The sequence below is a fragment of the Protopterus annectens genome, chromosome 3.part0 (assembly GCF_019279795.1).
Source record: "Protopterus annectens isolate FY-2018-M chromosome 3.part0, PAN1.0, whole genome shotgun sequence".
Taxonomy (NCBI): domain Eukaryota; kingdom Metazoa; phylum Chordata; order Ceratodontiformes; family Protopteridae; genus Protopterus; species Protopterus annectens.
Window position 1 is genome coordinate 1,083,825,458 of NC_056731.1, and position 8,521 is coordinate 1,083,833,978.

Genomic DNA, 8,521 nt, shown 5'->3' on the forward strand with positions numbered 1-8,521 from the left:
TCATGTTTATTTACCCTGTTGGTTCTGCTATTGTCTCCACCACGCCGTATCTGTTTTTCCCCTTTTCCGACCTCCTCTACTCATATTGGGTCTATTATCAAAGTTCTCTTGCATGTAATCACTGCTCTGGGCTTGCAGAAGCAAAGGATAGTCTGAATTACTATACAACCATTCTCCTGAAGCTTCAGTAGCCTCCGATGAAGCAAAAGAGATGCCATGTCTGCTTTCTTGCTTAATGGATGCCCCCCCCCCCACCAGCAGTGCATCAATTTTTATTGGTTATCTGCTTAAAGGCAGTCTCATTTGCATACTCTCAAAGATCTCTCTGCAATTTATGGATCTTCCTGTCAATCAAATTCTCTGTTTCTCTTAACACTTTCTCATTAAGGCTTCCCAACACTGTTTCAAACTTTGGAACTGTAAGGGAATTGCATAAAGTAGAGCACAATATGGAAATTTCAATTTTAATACGTTTTTGTTTCACCAAGTCTCTTTCAACCAAAATAGCCACCCACTCTGTAGTACAGCAATGTGCAACCATAACCCATCATTTAGCAAACTTAGCATCTTCCTCATCTTCCTCATTAAAGGGTGTAGATGGATTTTTATATGCCCTTAGTCCTAAAAATATTTAGCTCCAAATATCTTTGCAAGCTAATAATATTGTAGTGGGTGGCATTCTCTTTAAACAACAAATTTTCTAACTTATTAACAGTACCTTGTAGCTCTGCCATTAGAGCTATAGCATGATTCTGTCCCACAGCAGTGAAAGGATTAGTTGTCCATTTCTGACATCTTTCTGACAAAAATTTATCCCAAATCTTTTGTGTTTCAACAAGTTTATGTGTAAGTACAGGATTTAACACTCTATCAGATGAACGTTCTCCCACCTGCATTATATACAGCTCCAAAGTTCTTTGAGTGTTGTCTTCCAAATCATCTCTAAAAATTCTGGGAATCTGCAATGACGAATCACTGGCCATTAGGAAAAGATGATGAACAACCACTAGTGAAGAAACCAGTTAAAAAATGACTCAGCCAGTAAATCCAAAACGCAAGTTATTGCACTAAAATAGCTATAAAACACGAACAATTCTTCTCTCTAGCACCTCGGTCAATGCCTTTAACAGAGTGTAACCTTACTTTTCAACATCTTCAGTTATATACAAAAACACAACCAATAAAACAATTAAAAAATTCATTGCAAGAGCCATTTCCAATTACACTCTCTATTTAACCCCTTAGGGTGTAAAGTATCAAATTTTAAAATAAAAATTGCTTCTTTATGTTGTAATTTACTTTTAAACATGTGCCCTAACTACAATGAACTTTTTCCATAATAGTACCTTTTAGCTTACTAGCATCACTTTTATGGTACATTTTAAAATGTAGCCCTAAAGGGCTTTCAACTTTCACATTTTTAATATTTCTTAAATGTTCCAAATATCTAACTCAAAAACTGCATTTAGTTTCTCCTATATAAAATAGTTGTTTGTATATAAATCATATTCACATTTAAGTACATATATAGAATACCTTCTGTCATACAGCTATAACTGTCACATAAATAATACTTCTGCCCATTTATATTTTCAAAAGTGCATACTGTATAATTACATATACTACAATGACCACAAGCTCTAAAGACAAGTTCTTGAATAGGTTTTCTCAACCTTTCAATAGGGAATTTAAACTGAGCATGCACTAACATATCCTTAAGGCTTCCTCCCCACCTACATGACACCATGGGTCTTTGTGGTATGAGTTATCCCAACAAAGAATCCTGTGTCAGATAGTTCCAATGGGTCAGAATAATTTTCACCAGTTGTTCCGTATGAACCCCATATGTAGTCACAAAAAACATTTTATCCACTGGAACATTATTTATATTTCTATCTGGTTTGCTCTTATATACATCAGATTTTTTTATACTCATCTCCTAATAATAATCTCTTCTTAGCTTGTTCTTCACATTCCATGCTATAATGTCTATTCTTTAATCTATCACAAATTTTTACTATCTCTTCCTCCATTATACTATCACTAGTTAACCTTGAGATACATAGTAATTCATTATAAGGAAGAGCATCAATTAAATAAGGTTGATGACAACTCGAACCATGTATGGAATTATTAACTCCCTCAAATTTATGATGTACAGAGGTAACTATTTTCACTCCTTTTACTATCAAATCAACATCAAGAAAAGTTACACTTTCTCCTCATTGTGCACCATCAAAGTTAATACCAAAAGTGTTTTGATCCAAGTCCTTAATAAATTCAGTTACACTGGATCTACCACCATCACACAGAAAGATTAAATCATCTATGTATCGGTGATATTCCACTACATGATTTCTAAAAAAACTCCATTCTATATAAAAATTGTACCTCAAAATGACCCATAAATAAGTTTGCATACATTGGAGCAAATACTACTCCCATCGTTGTTCCCATAACTTGTTGTTACAAAGTGTCATTAAATTCGAAAGAGTTATTTTTGAGACAAAAATGTACTAAGTCTGTTAAATAATTAGTTAATGGAGTATTTCCTAAATGGAACTTTAGTGCTGCAATACCTAATTCATTTGAAATATTTGTATACAAATTTTTAACATCTATCACTATCCAGTATTTATTTTCATTCCACTGAATTTTATTCACCGTATCTAAAAAATCAAAGGTGTCTTTAATATATGATGGTAAAATTTCTACTTTTATCAATAACTGTTCATGCAGCACACTACCAGTATTATGTAGAAAGTAATTACATGCAGAGACTATGGGGTGGCCTGGGGGATTGTTCTCAAATTTATGTAACTTAGGGAGACAATAAAACTTTGCCATTGAACATCCCTCTATTGAGAACTTCTTTTCTACATCTTTTCTTGTAAAGTGTCCCTGTCTATTCCCCTTTTGTATTAATTCAGTATACAATAACAATGCCATTTCATATTCCTTTCATACTGCAACTCTATATACCTTTTCATTATTAAATTATCCATGCACATTTTTAATACTGCTCTGCAGTCATTATGACTAATTTATTACCTTTATCCGAAGGTTTGAAAAATATATCATTCCTATTTCTTATACATTTTAATGCCTCTGACTCACTTTTTGTTAAATTGTATGTTATATATATTATTTTTTTTTGTAAAAAATTCCTGCATAGAAAAATTAACCATACTAGAAAATTGTTTAACTACTTCATTTGTGAAGGGAGGTATATAGTAACTTTTACTGCTAACATTATCAGTAGATAACAAACAATAAACCTTTTCACATACATTTCAAAAGATGACTCACATGAAAAAACTCAATAGATTCAGTATCATCATTAATGGAAACATTTCCTTCATCAAAACATATCATATTATCATTATTATTAAGCTTAGAAAGAAAGCATAATAAATGCAGTTTTCTAACTAATTTAAATACATTAATTTTAAAAGCATATAGTCTAAATATAACAGTTGGAATAAACTTAAGGCCACAATTTAACACAGCATATTCGGCATCAGTGAGACTATAACCTGATAAATTAAACACATAATTGGCATTTATAATTTTCCCTGTAGTTAAAGTCTCTAAAATGTTAATACCATTGTGTTTTTTTACCCTGTTGGTTCTGCTGTTGTCTCCCCCATACCGTATCTGTTTGTCCCATTTTTAATTATCAAGGACTAGCTGATAGGTGATGGTATATTGCTAATTCTATGTCAATATCGGTCTAATTTGGTATACTGATAATTTCATTACTGTAATAAGAGATGAGTTATGGATGTTTGCAACACCAGAATTCATTTCCAAGACATTCACTCTTCTTTATTACACACGCAAAACTGCAGTTCTGATCTTTTAAAGGGAATAATTCAACAGGTTTACTTGTTAATGGCTCATGGAGGTAAAATGTCTACTGAGAAATTTTTTTTGATACTTACATGTGCTGGAAATATTACATTTCTATATAAATAAGACATTTTATGCTTACAGAACTATTTCTGCTTACTGACTGTAATGCTTTGTATTTCTGAGTAAATTATTTAATCAGACAGTGTCATCAGTCAACTCTGAAAGAAAGCCCATTTGTCTTAAAAAAAAAAAAAAAATCTTGCTTTTTTCCCACTTTTCTGAGAGTTAAAAAAGTTCAGTTACAGGCTTGCTGTTCCTGAACTGTTTGAAAGTTTCTGTGAGGCCATTTTTGCTTGGGCTGAAGGAGGGTCTCTCTGTGATCAGTGGCAGTGAATAACATTGAGCAGCTTCCCTGCCCCCCGTAGAGGTGGTTACTGACTTGAAACTGTAGTTTTATTGTCCATTTTGGGCCTATTCCTGCTTCTTTCCAGCCCCTGCTATCAAGCACGCTTTAACGTGCTTTAGCACGGAGTTGCCACTAGAGCAGCATTGGGCAGCGCCGGTTAAACAAGGTTAAACTCTTTCTGGCTCCAGAAAGTCTGTTCTTCAATTTTTCCCTTAGAACTGCTCTGTTAGGAACCTAAACAGTTTACACCTTCACTAAAAAGTGCAGCACTTGTTCCAAATAGCTTTTTCTTCTCAAAAAGCTCAGTACTTGTCTTATAAGCATATCCCTTGTCTTATAAGCATTCTCCTTGCAGGTCAAGCACTCCTATATTATACAAATCTCTCACTAGCAAAACCCCCCAGGAGTGCCACTTCCCTGCTAAGCCCACTACTTTTCTGTCTCATACCAACTCATAATTCTTTCTAGCATGTCGAAGGGTCAGATGCTGGCATCCTCTCCTGCCCAGTTGGTGAATCTGGGAATTCTGAGACAATGTTAAAATTGCCTCATGTACACGGACAACCCTCTCCTCCTCCCACATAACACTAACACTTGTGAGAGATGCAGCTATTTAGCCAGACTGGAGGCTGAGCTCTCTCAACTCAGGACTGGCAAGACCAGGCAGGAGGAGAAGGCAACTACACACACCACAATACCAGTCTCACATAACTCAACCACACCACTGAATCAAACACATAAACACACTAAGACATACTCGGAGGCTCTGAGTAAAAATTTACCTAAAGAGCAGAGGCCTCCAAAGCAGACACCCAAGCAACTGCAAACTCAATACACCACACAACCAACACATAAACAACAAAATCAGTGTGCAAAGCAGTCACTGCCCTTAAGGCCAACTACAACACCAAACATACTTGTCATAGGTGACTCCATAGTCAGACACACTGACGTCCCGCTCACCAGACTGAGTAAGGAGAAGGTCACAGTAAGCTGCCTGTCGGGCGCTAGAATCCGCCACATAATGCAAGCACTCAGGTCTCTCAACAGCAGGTACAAGTACGACTCAGTCATTGTCCACGCTGGTGTCAACGACCTGAGACGTACCTCCTTGGACTACATGAAAAGAGACATTGAGGAGCTCTCTGATTATGTAGCCCAGGCAGGTATGACCCTGACCTTGAGCAGTATCCTACCTTCACCTAGAATGATGCTACAATACAGTGATAAGATGATCAGCTTTAATAATTGGCTTAAATTCTGGTGTCATTCAAAGGGGATCCAATGTCTGTCTGCCTGGGATGACATGCTGGACAAGCCAGGCTGCTTCGCAAGGGACGGCTTGCACCTGTCACCCCTAGGCTTCCGGATATTGGCAAAGGCTCTTGCCACCCCCATAGTGCCTTTTTTAGGCAAGGCTCAAATTCTAAACCTACCACCCTAGAACACAAAAAAGGAAAAAAACTAAGGGTAATGCTGCTCAATGCCAGAAGTCTCAATCTCAAGATGCACGCACTCGAGGCCTTTCTCAGTATGGAGAACATCGATGTCTGTGCTGTGACAGAAACCTGGTTCAAGGCTCCTGAGAGCACCCCAGCACTAACAGGTTTCACCTCATATCATGCGTTCTGGCCCCAAAATCCGGACAACACCAAGAAAGGAGGGGGGGGTGTCCATATTCATAAAGGACATCCAAACCTCAAGGTTGGTGGCAACGCACGATGCATCGGAGACCATCCAGGTGCAATTAACCATAGGCAAGACTGCACTGCAATTTGTAGCATGTTACAGGCCACCCTCTCAAACTCAGGAACCTGACATTGCCTTCCTGAAAACATTGGAGGGGATAAATGTATCTCCAAACACCACCATACTAGGTGATTTCAACTACCCTAATATAGACTGGGAACACTACTCAAGCCCAAACACTCTAGCCCAAAGGTTCCTGGAGTTCATAAACTCAAATGCCATGGAACAATTAGTCACCATCCCCACAACAGGAGAAAACATACTTGATCTCATCATCACGAACATGGGATCACAATGTTCAACACTGGAAGTATACCCCTCACTGGTGAGATCAGATCATAAACTAATCTCACTGGAGGTCCTCATCCCGCCCCCACCTGAAATAAAAAAGACCACAGTGAAAAACTTCTCAAAAGCCGACTTCACACTTCTAAAAACTAGCGTGGTCTCCTTTAAGGCCCCTGAGCCAGTGGTAAACATTACTCAAACCGCTGAATCACTTACAAATGCCTTCTACCAGCACCTACAGGACTGCATGGATCAGGCAATCCCAAACAAAACTAAGACTCTTTGTACCAAAGGCAAGCGTCCAGTCTGGTGGACCCCAGCCATAAACAAGCTCTACAACAAAAGGAGGAAGCTACTACAAGATAGAGCAAAATCCTTGAAAGGTAAGACACCTTTGATCATTATAAGTAAAAACTAAGAGCTCTCATAAAATCATCCAAGGCAAATTTTGAGAGAAAAATCGCCAAGGACTCAAAAGACAATCATAAGGCCTTCTTTAGCTATGTTAGAAACCTAGGAGGAAACTCCCAGATATGCTCAGAATTAGTTCAAAATGATGTGAATATTACTGAACCTACACACATTGCCAACATACTGGCTGACAGGTTCAGTGCAAACTTCTCCCCCCCAAAAGGAGAGATATCTATACCAGAAGATTGTAGCCCCCCAAACATCTCCAACGCCCAGGTGAGAACTGCCCTCTCCAAGGCAAAAAACACAGCATCCATGGGACCGGATGGTGTCCCTGGCTGTGTGCTCCACGAACTGAATGAGGAATTAAACCCGTAGTTAGGACAGCTGTTTAATCTTAGCCTCACCTCAGGATACGTACCCAAGGAGTGGCGCACGGCGACTGTGGTCCCACTTCACAAGGGCGGTGCCTCCACCGACCCTGGTAATTACCGTCCCATTAGCTTGACAAGCCTTATATGCAAAGCCATGGAGAGGATCATAATGGAACTCATAAATAAAGACATAGGGAACTTGCAGACTTTGGATCCAACCCAGTTTGGCTTTGTCAAAGGCAGATCATGCCTTTTAAACTTGGTTGACTTTTTCGAGACAGTCACCAAGGCCATTGATGAGGGAAAGGCAGTCCATACAGCCTACCTTGACCTGGCAAAGGCCTTCAACACAATACCCCACTCAGGTATCATCGAAAAACTCATCAGCTTGAATGTAAACCCATACATCACAAGATGGGTTGCAAACTGGCTAAGTGACAGAACCCACAGGGTCAGAGTTGCTGGAGCCATGTCAGACTCAAAGCCTGTCACAAGTGGTGTCCCACAGGGCTCAGTCCTGGGTCCACTCTTGTTCGGCATCTACTTTTCTGAAGTACAAGCAAACACAGGAGGGTTATGACTGACAAAGTTTGCAGATGACTGCAAACTGGGCGCCATAGTTGAAAACACATCTGACACAGATATCCTTCAGAAGGGCCTCACAGAAATGGATAACTGGTACCAGAGACATGGCCTAAAGTTAAACGCCAAGAAATGCATAGTCATACCCTTCGGGAAAAACAAGGTTACCCCTAGCTACCATATAGGTGGCAATCCACTGAGCACAGAAGAAGTCATCAGGGATCTGGTGACCCAGGTTGACAGTAGCCTTTCGTTTGACACTCATGTTGCTAAAGTAGTTAGGAAAACCTTCTACATTGCCCACCTGATCATGAAGGGATTCACATCTAGATCAAGGGAGGTCATCGTCCCCCTGTACTCATCACTCATTAGACCTATGATTGAGTACAATGCCCCATTCGGAATGCATCTGACCCGACACCTGCAGCAGCTGGAAAGGCCCCAAAAGTTCCTCACCAAAAGGATAAAGGGTCTCAAATATGTCTTATGCTGCCCGACTGAAAGAACTCCAGCTCTATTCAGTCTCATACCGCTTGCTCAGAGGTGACCTGTGCCTGACATATAAGGCCATGTCAAACCCAGATTTGATGAATATGCTTCACCTCAAAAAATCTAGATCCCTCAGAACCACAAGGGTGGGAGACTTAAACCTTGACACAGTTATTAATAGAACATGCTGGAGGGACAAATTCATCACCCAGAGACTCCCTATGCTGTGGAACAAAATCCCGGTACATGTGAGGCAGAGCACCTCGCTGGCCTTGTTCAAGAGGAATCTTGACCAATGGATGGGAGATCGCAGATATACCCCAGGGATTACTTCAGTGTTACTGCTTGACAGAGGCACAGCAAAATA